This window comes from Melitaea cinxia, chromosome 17 (genome assembly GCF_905220565.1).
Source record: "Melitaea cinxia chromosome 17, ilMelCinx1.1, whole genome shotgun sequence".
NCBI classification, from domain to species: Eukaryota; Metazoa; Arthropoda; class Insecta; order Lepidoptera; family Nymphalidae; genus Melitaea; species Melitaea cinxia.
The window spans coordinates 6,153,146-6,172,256 of record NC_059410.1 but is presented as its reverse complement, the minus strand read 5'-3'; the positions used below and the strand labels follow the sequence as shown (position 1 = coordinate 6,172,256).

General features: G+C 34.7%; 1 long non-coding RNA gene across 1 annotated transcript; it reads left to right on the top strand.

The window, feature by feature from the left end:
* Nucleotides 1-3,116: 3,116 nt before the first annotated feature.
* LOC123661639 lies at nucleotides 3,117-4,032 on the top strand. Its single transcript, XR_006744372.1, has 2 exons — nucleotides 3,117-3,253; nucleotides 3,765-4,032. It is a non-coding gene; the product is annotated as an uncharacterized LOC123661639 (long non-coding RNA).
* Nucleotides 4,033-19,111: the final 15,079 nt, after the last annotated feature.

Below are 19,111 nucleotides of genomic sequence, written 5' to 3'. Positions count from 1 at the left end.
TCTGTGGTTTTATTTTTTTCTATTTATACTTTTTGTATTGCTCAGTATCGTATAGTACGCAATACTCATCATCATCATACTTCAGCCTTTCGCAGTCCACAGCTGGACATAGGTCTCACAAGTTCACGGCGAAAATGGCGTAAACTCATGTGCCCATAGTCACCAGTCTGGGTAGGCAGGTTTGTGACCGCAGGGGTGGCTTTGTTATATTTAGTTTAGTTATATTTAGTTTAGTGTTAGATCAATGGTTTGATAAGATATATTGTGTATTCTTAGAACAACTGCTGGCCGTCTGCGGCCTGTGTATTTCAAAGCCAGCAGTTGGATGGCTATCCTGCCATCGATGGGCTTTTTAAGTTCCAAGGTGGTAGTGGAACTGTGGTATCCCTTATGGTAGGGGTGGCGGTATTCTTTACTGCCGTAACCACACTTTTCGTCTTGCGAGGCATTAACAGTTTGACTATGCCTAGTTTAGGCTATAAACTAGAATTAAAGCTATACGTATTAGAGTTTTTATATTAAGTATACTTTGTTTTAATTTTTCAAATTCGTAATTATTAGCAATTCGTAAAAACATACTTATTGTTAATTCGTATTCCTTAAAATTTACCGTTTACGATTTATGGCCCATCTAATGAACCGGTTTTTCTATCTTGACACTTTTAAGTGAGTGAGTGTGAGTATATTGGATTAATAATAATACAACCGATCATTAAAAGGGGCATAAATCGTAAATCGTACCGATGAGTGCGCCGATTTTGATAAATCTTGTTTTATTCGAAAGCTGATGCTTATCTTGTAGTCCTATTAAGATTTGATCGAGATCTGATCACCACTTTTTGAGTAATCATTGTAACGCTTATTTATCCGATTAATTTTTCTTTATTTACGCTGTAGGTATTACTTGTCGACGTAATTGAAGTCGGTTTTTCTTTCGTTTTGCTAGCAAACAGAATTATCTGATTTTCTACTCAGTAACTTACGCAGAAGTTATAGCGTTACAAAAACTGAAGAAATTAGTGATCGTTTACAAGTGTTGAATATTAATACTTATATAAAAGGTCTATGTAAGCTTAACAATGCCATAACTAAAAACTCCACTAAAACTTAAGACACTAGGTAAATTAATGAGAAATCTTAAGAATATGGTTTTATTATTTTCAAGAATGTATTACTTTGAGAATTTATTTGGAGGGAACAAAATATGACAATTCGGTGCAATAAATACACTTGTCTGAAAACTTACTATGAATAAACAAATATGGGTAACACTTTTTGTGCATTCTATTTTTTTTTTTATAAATGCAACCTATAGGATATATATTCAGGAGACATAATGTATACATATAAACATTTCGATAGGCATTTTTGGCACTTTGTGTTATGTTGGATATATAACTTAAAGAGCATTTAGGATGTTACCAGGGCTGCCAGTTTTGCATTGCTTCAACGACGTTTTCTGAAGCAGACGTAAAGAATAATTGTGTTAGCTCGCAAACGAAAAAAAAAATCGACTTCAATTACATCGACAAGTAATACAACGTAGATCGACGAAAAAATAGTCAAGCAACTACGCGTTATCAAAGATTAGTCAAAAAGTAGTTATCAGATCTCGATAAAATTTATATGTGACCATATGATAAACATCAGCTTTCGATTAAATTAAAAATTATCAAAATCGGTACACCCAGTAAAAAGTTATTACGGATTTTCGAGAGTTTCCCTCGATTTCTCTGGGATCCCATCATCAGATCCTGGTTTCCTTATCACGGTACCAAACTAGGGATATCCCCTTTCCAACAAAAAAAGAATTATCAATATCGGTAGATCCAGTATAAAGTTATGCGGTATAATACAACGTAGGTCGACGAAAAAAGCGTCAAGTAAAAACGCATTATTAGATATAACTCGAAAAGTAGTTGTTAGATCTCAAATAAATTTAAATGGGACCAATTGGCACACACCACCTTTCGATTAAAACAAAATTTGTCGAAATCGGTCTACCCGGTCAGAAGTTCTGATGTAACATACATAAAAAAAAAAAAAAATACAGTCGAATTGAGAACCTCCTCCTTTTTTGGAAGTCGGTTAAAAAACATGAATAATGCCGTGAAAGAAAACTTGTTGCACCCTTCTTATACATAATACTTGTCAGAGATTAAAGGAATTCTGTGTGCATTGTGTAGGTAATTGTTTCGTTAATTCTTAAATTTATTTATTGTCAGTTGAATATGTTGAATAAGTTATTCGGAGGCTAATATACAATTTTTTTCCATTCTTTCATTTGTTGCACTCACCATTTACATGATCATATCTATAAAAGAATAAAATATTGATGTAATATGTAGATATTTAAAAAATGTTCCAGAAGATCACAGCTAAATAATATTGTTTTGAAGTAATGTTGTGTTCCTGTTGGTGAGTAAGGTGACCAGAGCTCTTCGGGGGAATTAGGGATGGGCTTGGTAATGCGCCTGCGATGCTTTTGGTGTTGCAGACATCCATAAGCTACGGTAATCGATTACCATCAGGTGAGCCGTACGCTTGTTTGCCTACCTAGTTTTATATAATAGTGTTTGCTCGCAAACGAAAAAAAAAACAACTTCAATTACATCGACGACTAATTACAACGACAACGTAGATCGACGAAACAATAGTCAAGTAACTACGCGTTATCAAAGATTACTCAAAAAGTAGATATCAGATCTCGATAAAATTTATATGTGACTACATGATAAAAATCAGCTTTCGATTAAATTAAACATTATCAAAATCGGTACACCCAGTAAAAAGTTATTGGGGATTTTCGAGAGTTTCCCTTGATTTCTCTGAGATCCCATCATCAGATGCTGGTTTTCATATCATGGTCCCAAACTAGGAATATCCCCTTTCTAACAAAAAAGAATTATTCAAATCGGTATATCCAGTAGAAAGTTATGCGGTATAATACAACGTAGGTCGACGAAAAAAGCGTCAAGTAAAAACGCATTGTTAGATATAACTCGAAAAGTAGTTGTAAGATCTCAAAGGCAGATGGAGCGCGCCGAACATGCGAGTGAAGCCACCAAAGCGAATACAAAATCAAAAGCGAATACAAAGTCGCAACTCGCAGCAGTGCTAAAGATAGCGTTGTATTGTTTAAACGTCTCGAGTGATTCATTATTTTTTGTCAAAAAATGCCGTCTTGTGTTATTAAACATTGTAAAAGTTGTTCCCAAAAACAAAAAAAAGAGGATGGAATTTCATTTCACAGGTAATTATAAATTATTTAATTGATTTTATTATTTATTCACTCAATAAATTATATAGTTATCTCGGAACACAAGACCTCGATATTAATTCAACTGTGTTGCCAGTTTTCGGCGAAATGTTTTTCCCTTCAATTGGGGAAACTACCTGACGGTCTAGGCGTTAGTGCGACTGACTTTTAAATGTACGGACGTGAATTCGATTCCCACACGTAATATCACGCCTAAATAGTTATTCCAAATTTAGATGTATTTTTATCTGTTATTACCATTTACTGTGATTCGGTCATTAATATCTAATGCAGGAGCTTAAATAAAAATGTATATGGTTATCAATTTAGTTCCTTATATTTATATATAATAATGATGAAGTAATTCACATATATGGTATATTTCGTTAAGTTGTGGGCAATAGCTAGATTATAATATTAGTGGAATTAATGGAAGATGCTAGATATATTTAAAGAATACATATTGTAATCAGTGTCAAGTTTTATTATTTAATGATTTTTGCAGATTGCCGACAGATGTTGTTCTACGCGAGGAATGGGTTTCTATTATTCGCCAAAGCAGGCAAGACAATAATTGGCAGGCATCAATATTTTGCGTTGTGTGTTCAATACATTGTAAAGAGGATGGCTTATGCTTTACCGAAAAATGTCGTAGGTTGATAAAAAAATTCCAATGTAATCATTTGTAATACTATCTAATCTTTTGGTCTAGTCTTTAAGTTGTCTGTATATCGATGTATGTGTGTGTGTGAATAAATGATGATGATGATGATTATTATTATTATTATTAATAAATATTTTGAATTATGTATGTTTTTTTTAATCTGTCTAATGAAATAAATATGATACTACTGAAAAACACTAAAGTTTTATATCTAGTGTTATAAACAGTCCGTCGTAAAGTCCATTTAAACCTTATTAAACAAAAACAAAATTAATACCCGAAGCAAAGTGTGGACGGACCGCTAGTTATAAAAATTTTGACATATTACCTATTTCTTTTGTTATTTTAACGAAACCTTTAATTTAATAAAACACGAGATCTCTTGATTTCCGCTCTATGGCGTTTACAATGTACATGAAAATCGTTCAATCTTAATGCAAACTCAAAGTATTTATTTAGTTATAAATTCATGTATCTAAATAAAACTTTAGAACCCATTGTCGTAAAAGGACATTTAAAAAAATGCAGGGAGTTTTTTCTTTTTATGGTATCATTATACACACAGATGCACGTGTTCCTACAGTGACATTTCTAGTCGCCACGCACACATGAATAAAAAGTGGCTTCATACTTTTTGTTGCACACGCTCCATCTGATCTCAGATAAATTTAAATGGGACCAAATGACATACACCACCTTTCAATCAAAAGAAAATTTGTCGAAATCGCTCCACCCAGTCAAAATTTCTGAAGTAACATACATGAAAAAAAGAAAAAAAAATACAGTCGAATTGAGAACCTCCTCCTTTTTTGGAAGTCGGTTAATAAAAAAAGCGAACCATCACGGAAAATTGTTATTATTTATTACCCATATAAATTTGGATACCACGTGGGGTAGGGTATTAGGGTAGTTGAGTCAAATAATGGACGATAAAGTTTTAACTTTTTTTAAGTTTGTTTCTTCTAATGCATCTTTTGTGTTGGAAACATAAATCATTTTGAATTCAAACATTGTTACAAGGACCTTACAAAAGATATGTATTTTGAAACAATATAACAAATGCGGCACTGTTTCCATAGCGAGTCAGATTGTGTGAGCATGAGAGTATTCATTCACGCCTTATATAAAGGACCGTCTTGCATAAAGGAAAAATACTTAAGCATACTTGTTCACGTTCCGAGCAAACCGCGACCAAACATTAATGTTTAGCAAATGCGAAATGCCACAGAAAGCAATAAGAAAACACGTCCCATACAACCAAACGGCAAATAATGAATAATAATTCCTTCACTAGTTAATGTGAACCATGGCGAAGAGTGCGGTTCGTTCGATGTAAAACCGTCAACGTGGTGACAGACTTACTATAATTCAAGTCTAGAAAGCAATAAAGGCGTTTGACTAATTTAATTTTCGCGCTGAGTCGTGCAGATCAATAATATTGTTAATTTATCATTGTCTCCGGGGTTGGGGAGCGTGGAATGTTTGTTATCCTTTATCGGGTGACTTTCGCACTTGGTGTATTAAGTATGTACTCTTTCTGTTCTTGTAACATGTTTAGCATACTTCGTTACCAAAACATGAAGACACAGATTTTATATCTTGTACTACTATGTCGCATATCTTGTAAATGATGACAAATTATTATTAAAAGTTTGTTTAAAGGTTTGCTAATTTTTGTTAAAAGGTTGTAGAAAAAACCGTTTTTTTTTTTAAATATTGTTATATACTTATATTACTAGCAGATTATAAGCAAATTTTTACAAAAAGGAAGGTTCTAGTTACACTAAAAGAAATACGTATCCGAAGAAACCACAAAAATCTATAATCTATAATATATATAAAAGCGAAAGGTCACTCACTCATCACGAAATCTCCGAAACTATAACACCTACAAACTTGAAATTTGGTAGGTAGGCTCCTTATAGGGCTTAGACATTCGCTAAGAACGGGTTTTACGAAATTCGACCCCTAAAGGGGTAAAACGGGGGTTGAAAGTTTGTATTAAAGTTCTATGTTTTTGAAGTAAGAGACTTGAAATTTAAAATATTCGCTCTTTAGATGGTGAGAAGGGGGTTAAAACGGGAGATGGTAGATTAATTCACTCATCACGAAATCTCTGGAACTATAACAGCTACAAAGTTGAAATTCGGCAGGTAGGATCCTTATAGAGCATAGACATCCGCTAAGAACGGATTTTACGAAAGTCGACCCCTAAGGGGATAAAATGGGGGTTGGAAGTTAGTATGAAAGTCCTATGTTTTTGAAGTAAGATACTTGAAATTTAAAATGTATGGTCTATATGGTCTATAGATGGTGAAAAGGAGTCCAAATAATGCATCATAATCTATATATATAAAAGAGAAAGGTCACTGACTCACTCATCACGAGAACTCAAAAACCGATGGATGGTCCATCCATCCAGGATGGACAAAGATGAAATTTAGCAGGGAGGTAGATTATAGTTAGTAAACGTCCGCTAAGAACGGATTTTTTGATATTCCACTGCTAAGGGCGTTTGATTGGAGTTGATAGTTTGTATGAAACATATACAGCAGCTATAAGTTCGCCTGCTAGGTTATTTATACTGCAGCCTGAAAATAAAACTAAAAATGTGGTGTATAGAGAGGTTTTATAAAAATAACTAATAAATTATATTAAACTGTGCCTTTTAAAAAATTACTCAGCGTAATAAGCATTTCAAGTGACTGAAATAAAAAAATGATTTGCTTAAACATCTTGACAGTAATGCATATCTTCATAACCACGCGAACGTAGTCGCGGGCACAGTTAGTGTATTATAACAATAAGTCCCCAAAAGTGTATGTGATCGATTCATTCAAAATTTACTGAACGGCTTTTCATGCGGTTTTACCAATGGAGAGGGGGTGGTAGTGGAACTATGTTATCTCTTAGTCGCCTCTTACGACACCCACGGGAAGATAGGGGGCGGCTATATATTTTATTGCCGTAACAACACAGATATTTTGTCCAAATGAAAGTCCAGTAATAAAATAAAAAATAAAAAATAAATAAAACAACTACCGCAGGTTAGCTGGAAGAGACTTCTTCTAGAGTTATCTCTACCGGCTTTCTACATATAAATTATATAGTGTGTATAACGCCTGACTGAGCGCAGTAGTCAGTGGTCGTCGTCCGGGCTACATCTGACGCCCGTTAGCAATAGTTTTCATTCATTAGTTTTGTTTCATTGCATATTGGAAAATTACTTAAATCGGAAACATCGACATTTTTTTTATTGTCCGCTTAACTTAAACACGCCAATACGCCAACACTCCAACACGCCAACACTCCAACATGCCAACACGTCAACACGCCAATACGTCAATGCGCCAACACGCCAACAGTCCAACACGCCAACATGCCAACACGCCAATACGCCAACACGCCAATACGTCAATGCGCCAACACGCCAACACGCCAACACGCCAATGGGCCAATACGCCAACACGCCAACACACCAATAGGCCAATACGCCAACACGCCAATACGCCAACACGCCAACACGTCAAAACGCCAACAAACCAACACCCAACACTCCAAAACCCCTACACGCCAACACGTCAACACGCCAACACGCCAACACGCCAACACGCCAATACGCCAATGCACCAACACGCCAACATGCTAATGTGCCAATACGCCAACACGCCAACAGTCCAACACGCCAAAATGCCAACACGCCAATATGCCAAAACGCCAACACGCCAATACGCCAATGCGTCAAAACGCCAAAACGCCAATGCGCCAACACGCCAATACGCCAATGCGCCAACACGCCAACACGCCAACACGCCAATGGGCCAATACGCCAACACGCCAACACACCAATACGCCAATACGCCAACACGCCAATACGCCAACACGTCAAAACGCCAACACACCAATGCGCCGACACGCCAACACTCCAACACGCCAATACGCCAACACGCCAATACGCCAATGCGCCAACACGCCAACACGCTAATGTGCCAATACACCAACAGTCCAACACGCCAATACGCCAACACGCCAATACGCCAATGCGCCAACATGCCAACACGCCAATACGCCAACACGCCAACACGCCAATATGCCAATGCGCCAACACGCCAACACGCCAACATGCCAATACGCCAACACGCAAACACGCTACTGCGCCAACACGCCAACACGCCAACACGCCAATACGCCAACACGCAAACACGCTACTGCGCCAACATGCCAACACGCCAATACGCCAACACGCCAACACGCCAATGCGCCAACGCGCCAACACGCCAACACGCCAACACGCCAACACGCCAACACGCCAACACGCCAACACGCCAACACGCCAACACGCCAATACGACAATACGCCAACACGCCAATACGCCAATGCGCCAACACGCCAACACGCCAATGTGCCAATACGCCAACACGCCAACACGCCAATACGCCAACACGCCAACACGCCAATACGCCAACACGCCAAGATTGAGATTTATGTAATTTAACTGTCAATCTCATTCCTACCAATATAGTTCTAGTTCTGGCTCACTATAGATACTCGTATGTTTTACCAATTCACGCGCAATTAAATATATTCTATTGTAATTCAGTTATCAATAGTTAGTTCTAAATATACCTATTATCTTCTTAAGCCGCACTACGCCTGATAATTATTTATTTGAGTTGTTGAATCCCACGACACAGGCATTGCCTAGTGTGGGATTCACTGTTCTTTTCATGTAATGTGTATCTTTACAGTTAAATAAACTATTTTTGATTTGATTTTTTTGATTTTAACGTGGAGAAAATCCTTATGGATACTTCTCCAGCGCGGGGGTACCGGAGAGGTTATGTCAGAGTTTTATTAAACAAAAACCACGTGTGAGCATTCATCCACCTGGGTGGCGCGAGATGGGGTCGCGTTAGCATTCGTCGCCTCGCCCGAGGGTAGGCCCGGACGATATCTCCGGGCCCGGCACAATGGTGGGGTGGCCTCGCTCTCTGCACCGTAACGGGTCAAAAGAGGCGTCGTCCTCCCTGGCACGCTCCGCGGTAATGAAGAGGAGGCGAAGAGGTAATGACGCAGAAGGAGACGGAAGGAAAAAAGTGTACAGAAGACCGGAAAACCGCTATAACCAAGCCTGTATAGAAGGAAAAGTACCATAAAGCGAAGGCTCTGTTCACGCGTGGGCTGGGATTTCTTCCGAAAGCCGCATTAAGCTAGTGGTGATAGAAAATAAAACTTTAACTGCAGCAAAATACGTCACTGAAATTTTGAATGACTGCGTTTTTATGTAAGAAAATACCCGCCCGCATATAGCTCAGATAGTGTTTGTCTAACGCCGCTATACTCAAGCTGCGGCCCGCTGGGCTCTTGTTGTTGGCCCACCTGAAGTTACCAATTTATTGTAAACCAATTTAAATTTTGTGTCCATTAGAAAATGGGCATTGGGATCAAAAATTTGAGACGATCCAAATTGTAATTACTCTAACTTGTTCGATAAGTTCATTGATTTTAAAAACGACACTAATCTTGAAGTTTTGTTTGTAGAAAAAAAGGGAAAAATAGAGAATATGTAGAATTTTTGAGTACCAAAAGTATAAAAACGTCCAAAGATGTGCCCAAATCCTACTAACATTTTTTGGATCTACGTATGTGGTCGAATCGTCTTTTTCAAAAATGAAATACACAAAGGACATTTATAGAAACAAAAATCTATATATATTTGTCAAAATTTATTTTTTCATTAATAAAGTTACACATTATTAACTTGGAATTATGTTTAAATTAAAAACTAAATAGTTTTTGCTTGCGGCCCGACACCATGACTGAAACGTGTTCGTGGTCTCCGTATAAAAAAAAAGTTTGAGTATGGCTGACACAGTCAAATTGAGAAACTTTCTCCTTTTTTGAAGTAGGTTAAAAATTGTCTTTGCACATTCTTTTCAAATCTACTATGTAGCTATATTTGGAAATAGAGTTAATGGAATATAAATTTTTCTAGTTGTACAACAAATTTTGTTGTATTATTTGTCTATTTTCATTTTATATAGGCATTGAATAACAAAATGTTTGGTTACTCGTAATAATTCTAGGAAGTAAAAAGCTAAAAAAATATGTTTGCCATTCCCAGATTAAGGGAGATAGAGAGAAAAGACGATGTAGGTACTGTTAAAGACGATGTTATTAACAACACTTCTGTCTATTCATTCCCTTATTAGTCAATTTTTGACACCTTTTACTTTCAACTTTTTTCATTGTAACAAATTTGTTATACGAGCTTAAAGCGGCAAAAAACAAAAATTCAATATGGTACCCTAACCCTGGTATCAACCTAACATTGCAACTGTTTTACAATTGCTTGATTATGCGGATGATAAAAGACGTACGTAACGTTTGCTTTTTTTAAAAATTCTGTTTGAACATTAAAATACTTGAAACGTTTTTCAGGTTTTTTTTTTGGTAAATTTTATGAAAGTTACGTTTTTAATTTGATGTGAAATCGAAAAATACTAGTGAATACAAATTTTTGATTTTTGAAATGTACCATAGGTATACATACTTATTTCTTGTAACAACGTTTGAAGTCATGAATGAAATATAGGTAGTAGGTATGTAAACATATCGTATTTACATTGGTATGTAAATACGATATGGTTACAAGCTATATATTAATATGATATAATACGAGATATACTTGTTCTATTCATCCGTTGATTCATTTTTTCATTTAAATTATGGGTAGGTACGTTCATAAGATCGATAATTTAGTTTAGCAAAAAAATCGACATATAGTTGCAAATTGAAATTGATTCGAAATTGTATCTATTTATTAAACTGGTATATAAATTGAATTGAAAAGCATATCAATTTATATAAAAACCTTAATAGTCTCTATCAATCTTATTTACAATTAATATTAATCGCGACCTACCTACAGATAAATCGGGATTTTAAAAAAAAGCGGGTAAATAAATCGTCAATGTCTCAATATCCGACTTACGCCGTAACAATAAATATCAAATTACTCTCAGAAATTACTCATCAATAAAACAACGTTCATTATTATTCTTACGTTTACTTGGGAACACTTTTGTTGTAAATTCAAGTCTTTATGGTCTAATTCTACTTATGTTTATTTAAACTCATGAATAAAAAGGAATTAATTACGTCTTCAGAATCCTTTTCGGAGGAATTGCGCTTGTAATATGGCCATTGGTCAGTTTTTATAATAGCTATAAATTTTTTATTTAAAAGAAATTCTTTCCCAGGCGTCTCTCTAGTATCCATTGTCAATTCGTGTAACAGCCATCTGTTATAAATCTCGGATTTTAATTTTTTGTGACTGTTCATTGTTCTTATATTCAAAGTAAGCATCAAATATATATTACAATGTAAACAGCATAGCTGCGGGAGTTTGCAGCAGGTAGTGAATATTCCTATTGGAATGTTTTGTTTTATGCTAAAAAAATTGGGTGTCGATAAGTCGTGATGCCATTATACTCGTGTATACACATATAATATAAAGTGCAATGCAATCCCAAAGAATTTGTTGCTCACTGCGCGACAGTCATCTCTGCCTATTGTGAGCTTACATTGCAAATTTTCCATCTTACCGTGCCTAATTGAAGAAAAAATCTCTCAAAAAAAAAAAAAAAAAGTCTTTGTTTTTTTTTTTAAGTAAAAGGGACGTTAGGGACAAATAAAGTTAAATCAGTAGATTTGTGAATTGTTTCCTATTAAAATAGTAGATTTATAAACTAGTACTCTGGTTAATTAGTAATTTTATAAACTGACTCTAATTTACGACTTACTCGGTTACTCGGACGACGGTTAGCGCAACGGTCACAGCGCACTGGCATTACGGCCACCGCGCTGGCGATTGCGGGTTTGATCCACGCACATGGCATGCATTTGTATTTGTCATACATAATTATGATTGCTGTAGTCTCGGAGTTTTTGCTTGTCTATTGTGTGTGTGTGTGTGTGTGTGTGTTTCCAGATCAGCGAGGAGAAAATCCTAGTGGGGAGGCGTATATTAGGCGTTTATGAATTCATTCTTAAATTAAAAGTTTTGTGAATTGGCGTTAATTTTCTCTTGAATGAGCAGATTTATGAAGCCTAGAGAATCTAGTTCTGTGTTATATTTGCAGTTTAATGACCTAACTCTAGTTCTTTGGTAAATTAATATTTTACGAACTGGGTCTAGTTATCTCTTTTGCTCTAACTTATTGTTGTTGAATTAAAGCTTGAAATAAAGCAATAAAAAACTGATTTGCTAGTGAGGTAGGTAAATTGAAAAAAAAAGTTTGTTTCATGAAGATTTATGTACTTTAACTTGTGTTCCGTATAGGAGCAAGGAGATAATTAAAAGTAGATATTGTTCTCAAATACATGTAATTTCTGAATAATTAAACAAAGATTGAAAAAATTTATGCACATCGGCTCGGTTTAGCCGTAGATCACGGGCAGAACTTGAAAGCTTTGCAGGAGCTTTCAAGGCCCGGGAAGATGTTCGCTCCTCTCCGCTTACCTAGTAAGTTCACGCATTGCCCTTATTTGCTTGTACTAAGGTCTAATTTGCGATGAATAGCCTTTAACTAATTAGAACCCTCACATATCACGACATACCAATCCTAGCCAATCGCAAGCGCACTCTCGTATAATTCACCGGCTATCGTTCAAGACCAGTAGAATAACCACGCCGATGTGCATACATTTTTTCAACCCTTGTCTATTCAGAAATTACATGTATTTGAGAAGAATATCAAGTTTTAATTATCTCTTTGCTCCTATACGAAACAACTTGTACTACTCATTTATAGTAACAAAGATAGTTTCAAAAAATTCGGTCTTACAATTAGAGATAGATAGAGATAGGAATTTGCTTTGGTATATTTTTTGTTTTTTAACTGAAACTGAAGTGAGTGCAATAAAGTTTCAAATAATTAAAGAGGAATAAGGACGTCCTTAAGGCTTCTGAGCTTCTGAAAGGAGCTGGGCTGGCTGAATTAGTCAGCCCTCTTTTCACGCATAACGGACCACCTTTGTGTCGAAATGCGGAAAACCGAGCCCACAACAATACAATACAATACGATCTGAATCGTGATAACTTTAACTACAACATAAAATTAATAATTTTTATAATAACTTTTATGTTTAGAATTAAGTTTGTTACAATTTTATGATTAATACCTATAATCTATATATAATTAGCGTGAAGCAAAAACTTTGTACAGTTTTTTACGAAATTGCGTGGACGGAGGAATATGAAATTCCGCACACTTATCTATCTATACTGAAGAGTTTGTTTGTTTGTTTGAATGCGTTAATTTTAGAAACTACTGGTCCGATTTGAAAAATTCTTTTAGTGTTAGATAGCCCATTTATCGAGGAAGGTCATAGGCTATATATCATCACGCTAAGACCAAAAGGAGCGGAGCACCAATGACACATGTTTCAAAATCAGGGGTTCTTTTTTCCTTTTGAGAGCTCCCGTAGAATTGATCCTCTTTAAAAGTTCTAAAAAAAGTCCGCGACAGCATATCTTCTATATATATCTATTCTTGCTAACCAAGTTTGTTCTAAAATAATGCATTATTTGCTAAGATGTGTTTATAAACATGATATTTTTCCTTATCTAAATAAATATGTTTTTCATCACAAGTATTTAATAAAAAACAAAATAGCCTTTACATAATTCGATTTAAACGCAGCAAAATAATGATCAAGTATTGCGCGCGCCTCTGTTCCACGCGGACGAAATCGCGCGCAGAAGCTAGTTGTTTATATAGAGAAGGAGTGAAGAATGCTAATATTTTTTTAAATTATGCATAAAAATCATATAAATAAAATAATTTTATTTTTATTTATGCATAAAAATTAAAAGTACATTACAAAGATTTAAAAAAAATAATTGTATTTGCTCGCAAACGAAAAAAACCGACTTTAATTATACAACGTAGATCAACGAAAAAATAGACGCGTAATAACTACGCGTTATCAAAGATTACTCAAAAAGTAGTTATCAGATCTCGATAAAATTTATATGTGACCACATGATAAACATCAGCTTTCGATTAAATTAAAAATTATCAAAATCGAAACACCCAGTAAAAAGTTATTGCGGATTTTCGAGAGTTTCCCTCGATTTCTCTGGGATCCCATCATCAGATCCTGGTTTCCTTATCATGGTACTAAACTTGGGATATCTCCTTTCCAACAAAAAAAAAAGAATTATCAAAATATATATACGGTCGAATTGAGTAACCTCCTCCTTTTTTTTGAAGTCGGTTAGTAAAAATTATCAAATTCGGTACACCCAGTAAAAAGTTATCCGGTATAATAAATGCAACGTAGGTCGACGAAAAAATTGTGAAGTAAAAACGCATTATCTATACTAATATTATAAAGAGGTAAAGTTTATAACTTTGTTTATATGTAGGGGATAATCTTCGCAAATACTGATCCGATCATGAAAATTCTTTCACTAACAGAAAGCTACACTATTCAGGAGTGTAATAGGCTATATCTTATTGTAATTGAACAAAAAATTCAGTAAATAAGAAAAAGATTAAAACATAATATCAAAATGGTAAATAAACTAGCGCCATCTATCTCCACTTAGAACAAAATTTATTAGTCTTTCGACGTTATTAATTTAGTCTATCGACGACGTTTTCTCGATTTTTGATAGATGGCGTTAGAGCAACATATTATTTATTTAAGTGCTAAAAATTTGTTCTTTCAAGTATGTTATTTGGTTCTCTGATTTAAAATAATAAATACACATAATATTATTTATTTAAGCGCTATAAAATTTGTTCTTTAAAGAATGTTATTTGGTTAATATAATAATAATTAACGCCCAACGAAGTGGGCACGGGTCGGCTAGTTAGATATAACTCGGAAAAGTAGTTGTTAGATCTTAAATAAATATAATTGGGATCAAATGACACACACCACCTTTAGATTAAATTTTTTTTTGTCGAAATCGGTCCACCTAGTCAAAAGTTCTGAAGTAACATACATAAAAAAATACAGTCGAATTGAGAACCTCCTCCTATTTTGGAAGTCAGTTAAAAAAACATTACACACATTACAATATGTCCATGTGTCAAATACCAATGATGAAACGGATAGCAGTTTGGCCGGATACCGGATACCGGATATTCGGCCAACCGTGTGGCCGAATATCTTCCGAGTTTCATCTCTATCAAATACACACACACTCACACACACGCATACGTACTCTTTTGTTTAATTATCAAATTTATAATTTAAATTAGTTATGATCGAATTTCAACCACTAGGCGATCACTAGTTAATATAGATTTGCAACCAAATTTATTGAAAGACGGCATATCACACACACCCTTAAGTATTTTGACACATCGTCCTTACGCAGTGATACCTACAATATGTATGAAAGATTCGTGTCAATTAAGAGAAAACTAAACTCCCCTATCTTTGTGTCCCCTAGTAAGTTAAGAAGATTTGTTCTATTATTATTTACTAGCTAAAACTCAAATTTAACAAAATTGAATTACATTTTTAATTATTATTCATTATTAACATTTTTAACCAACGTCAAAAAGGAGGAGATTACTCAATTTGACCGTATATATATATATATATATATATACTGCTGCGTTTGTTAATTTTTTACGTCTACTTACGCTGTATTACTTGTCGATGTAATTGAAGTCGGTTTTTTTTCGTTTGCGAGCAAACACTAATATTTAGTCACTGAAATAATGTTATCGTTAGTAATATTATTACCTATTAGCTGTATTATTTATTCGACATTACGCAAACCTATTGCAAAATAATAATTAGTAAAAGGTATCATTACTCTTTGTCTGTTTCGCTTTCTTGATTAAATCTGATTTAATTAAAAATAAATGATTAAATCTAACAAAATGAAAAGGTGCGGTCAAATTTGAGAAGGGTTATACCTATAGGTATGTTAATAATCCTGTTTAATAATCGAAAAAAAAACCGACTTCAATTACATCGACAAGTAATACAACGTAGGCAGACGAAAAAACAGGCGAGTAAATACGTATTATTAGAGACAACTGAAATAGCACTTGTCAGATCTCAATCACGGAATATGGAACCACATGACAGACACTAGCTTTCGATTAAACAAAAAGTCACATAAATCGGTACATCCAGTAAAAAGTTATCTTATACTATGAAACGAGCAATTCTTGTATATATATATAGAATCTGAATCTTGGAAACGGCTCCAACGGTTTTCATGAAATTTAGTATGCAGCGGATTTCGGGGAAGATAAATAAATCTAGCTGGGATTCATTTTTAGAAAATGTCATTTTATCCCAGTTTTTAGACGATGAAAAAATGGTTACAATATCGTTAGAATACGAAGGTAAATTTCGCAGTTGTCAATAAAGTCGTAATAGCTCGGTAGGATCGAGAGCGACCGAAAATACCACGCTTCAAATCCTTTTTTTTAGCGCGGTAAAAATCCTCATGGACATTTTCCGTTTCCGGATCCCCGGAGGGGATTTAGACTCTTACTGAATAAAAACCACCACGTGTGTTCGCCTAGGCGCCTATGTGGCGGGGTCGCGGGGACGCTGTAGCATGCTTCCGAAGACGGTTCAAATCCTCAAATTTCCATATTGATTATTATTTTTTCTTTTTTTTAAATTGCACTCGTTATTTTTTATTTAAATAGCCAGATTTTTATTATTAATTCATATTTTCCCTTTAATATTTTTTAATTTTTTTTTTATTTTTGATTTTTTATATAAGTTTATATTTTTTATTATTGTCGGTAAAAAAATATTATTCACATTTAATAAATATGTAACTCATATTTAAATATGATTTCCAAAAAAACACGACGTCCTAAAAATACCGAGCTAAGCTCGGTCACCCAGGTACTGAAATTATAATACGACGTCGGTTGACGAAAAAATAGTCACGTAAATACGCATTATCTTTACGTATAAAACAAAGTTACTTTCCGCTGTCTGTATGCTAATATTTTAATAAATTATAATTACTGAGCCACAGCAAGGCATGGCTGGGTTAGTATTTAGTAGTAGTTAGTCGGTTAAACTGAAATGGGACTACATGATAAGTACCCTTTCGAAAAAAATAAGAATCATCGAAATTATTCCACCCAGAAAAAGGTAACACACATAAAAAATACAGTCGGATTGATTACCTCCACCGGTTTAAAATAAGATACGGCCCGTGTAGAAATTTTTTCGTGTTCCGTAGAAGGATCGGACCGGGCATGCCTGATCTGGACTGGATTAGGTATGTAACGCAGAAGATTTGTCTAAACCTGATCAGGATGAGATGAGATTTCCTGATCGGGTCCAGTTTAGGAAATCTCATGTCATCCTGATCAGCCGGTTCGGTCCGGTCCCTTTAAAAAACACGAATGTATATTCTTGAAAAAAATTGTTTGATAAAAAAAAAGCGAATTGATATTATAAATCAAAGAGCAGTGTTGCTCTATGTTATAAATATGTTACTTAACATAATTATTATGATATTTATTTCCGTCTGTTTTTTCCAATGTATTATTTATTTATATTTCTACTTTAAATATTAATTATTTTTATTTATTTTTATATTATTAATTAATTATTATTATTAATTAAATTTTATTTATTAACTTCTAATAATTAACTGCTAATTAACTACTTCCTACTACTTACGACTACTCCACTATGTAGAAATGAACTCCCTGCTAGACTGATAGATAAAAGATAAAAACATTGATAGCGCAATTCAGGCTCAGTTCGCGTAATTTCTTTCAGGCTATCCTGATCTGGATCGGACTGGGTCCTGATCCAGTATGACTTATCATATTTGATTATATTTTACATCAGGCTATCCTTGTCTGGACCAAACCTGGTCCTGATAGAGCTTGCCGGATCTGGCATGCCTCATTCTATCCTGATCCGGTCCAAATACATAATCTGGTTGAGCCTGACCTTTTTTCTAATCGGCTACTTGATTATATTTTACATCAGGCTATTCTGATCTGGACCGGACCGGGTCCTGATCCAGTATGCCTTACCATACTTGATTCACATCAGGCTGTCCTTATCTGGACCGGACCGGGTTCTAATCCAGTATGCCTTACCATACTTAATTATATTTTACATCAGGCTATCCTTGTCTCGACCAGACCTGGTCCTGATAGAGCTGGCCGGATCTGGCATGCCTCATTCTATCCTGACCTGGTTCAGATACATGATCTGGTTGAGCCTGACTTTTTTTCTAGTCGGGGGGATCGAAAGGGTAAGTAATCACGGACGTTCATGTGTCATTTGCTTTTGGGCTGCCTTATGTTGAGCAATATTTTTCCTGCTGGTCCTACCTCAATTTATATTCGTAGCTTTCAACATATAATATTAGCACATCTTAATATTATATAAAGTTATATATAGTAGGTACTTAAAACAAACAATTACTTTAATATTCAAAGCAATTACAAGCTAAATGACTTAGTTCTTGTTTTTATTATTTGTAACAAATTTCGCATTAGTTAATGTGCGAAATAAGAGCAGGATGAGGCAAGTAATAGAACTCGTGGCCATGGATCATTCCGGGCGCGGGGAGAGGGCCCATCAATCAGCCCAGAGCGATTACCGGCGGCTTGCTCTAAGTGATGGCCAACAGCGGAAATATAAAATTCACCACTCTTTTAAGTTGTTGTTACTCAAATAACTCGAAAGTTGTTCTGTATTTTATTTGATATAATTGTTAATAGCTTTAGTATGTGATATTAATTGTTATTGTCAAATAAAATTACTATGAAAAGTATTTCTTATGTTTACAATGAAAACCTTAAATAATATTTATTTTTATAATTGGATTATATTTTAAGATAATATTCAATTTCATCAAAATCAGAAACTTTTATGTTTTCAAGTTTAATTATAAAAACAATTACATTCGGTAATCTACTCATTTTAGCATATTATTATAAAGTAGGAGTTTACACGTAAAGGGTTGATTTTTAATACCTGGATACTCTCTTATTACGCTGTCATTCACATTTGAAATAAGTGTCGCAAAAAACAGAAGAATGTCAAAATAATTCAATTAGAAAAGGTGTGTTAGGAGTCATTATGAAAAATTTATAGATTCACATTTATCTTTGTTATCATCACAGCCCTTATGTTGTTTAAATGTGAACGTT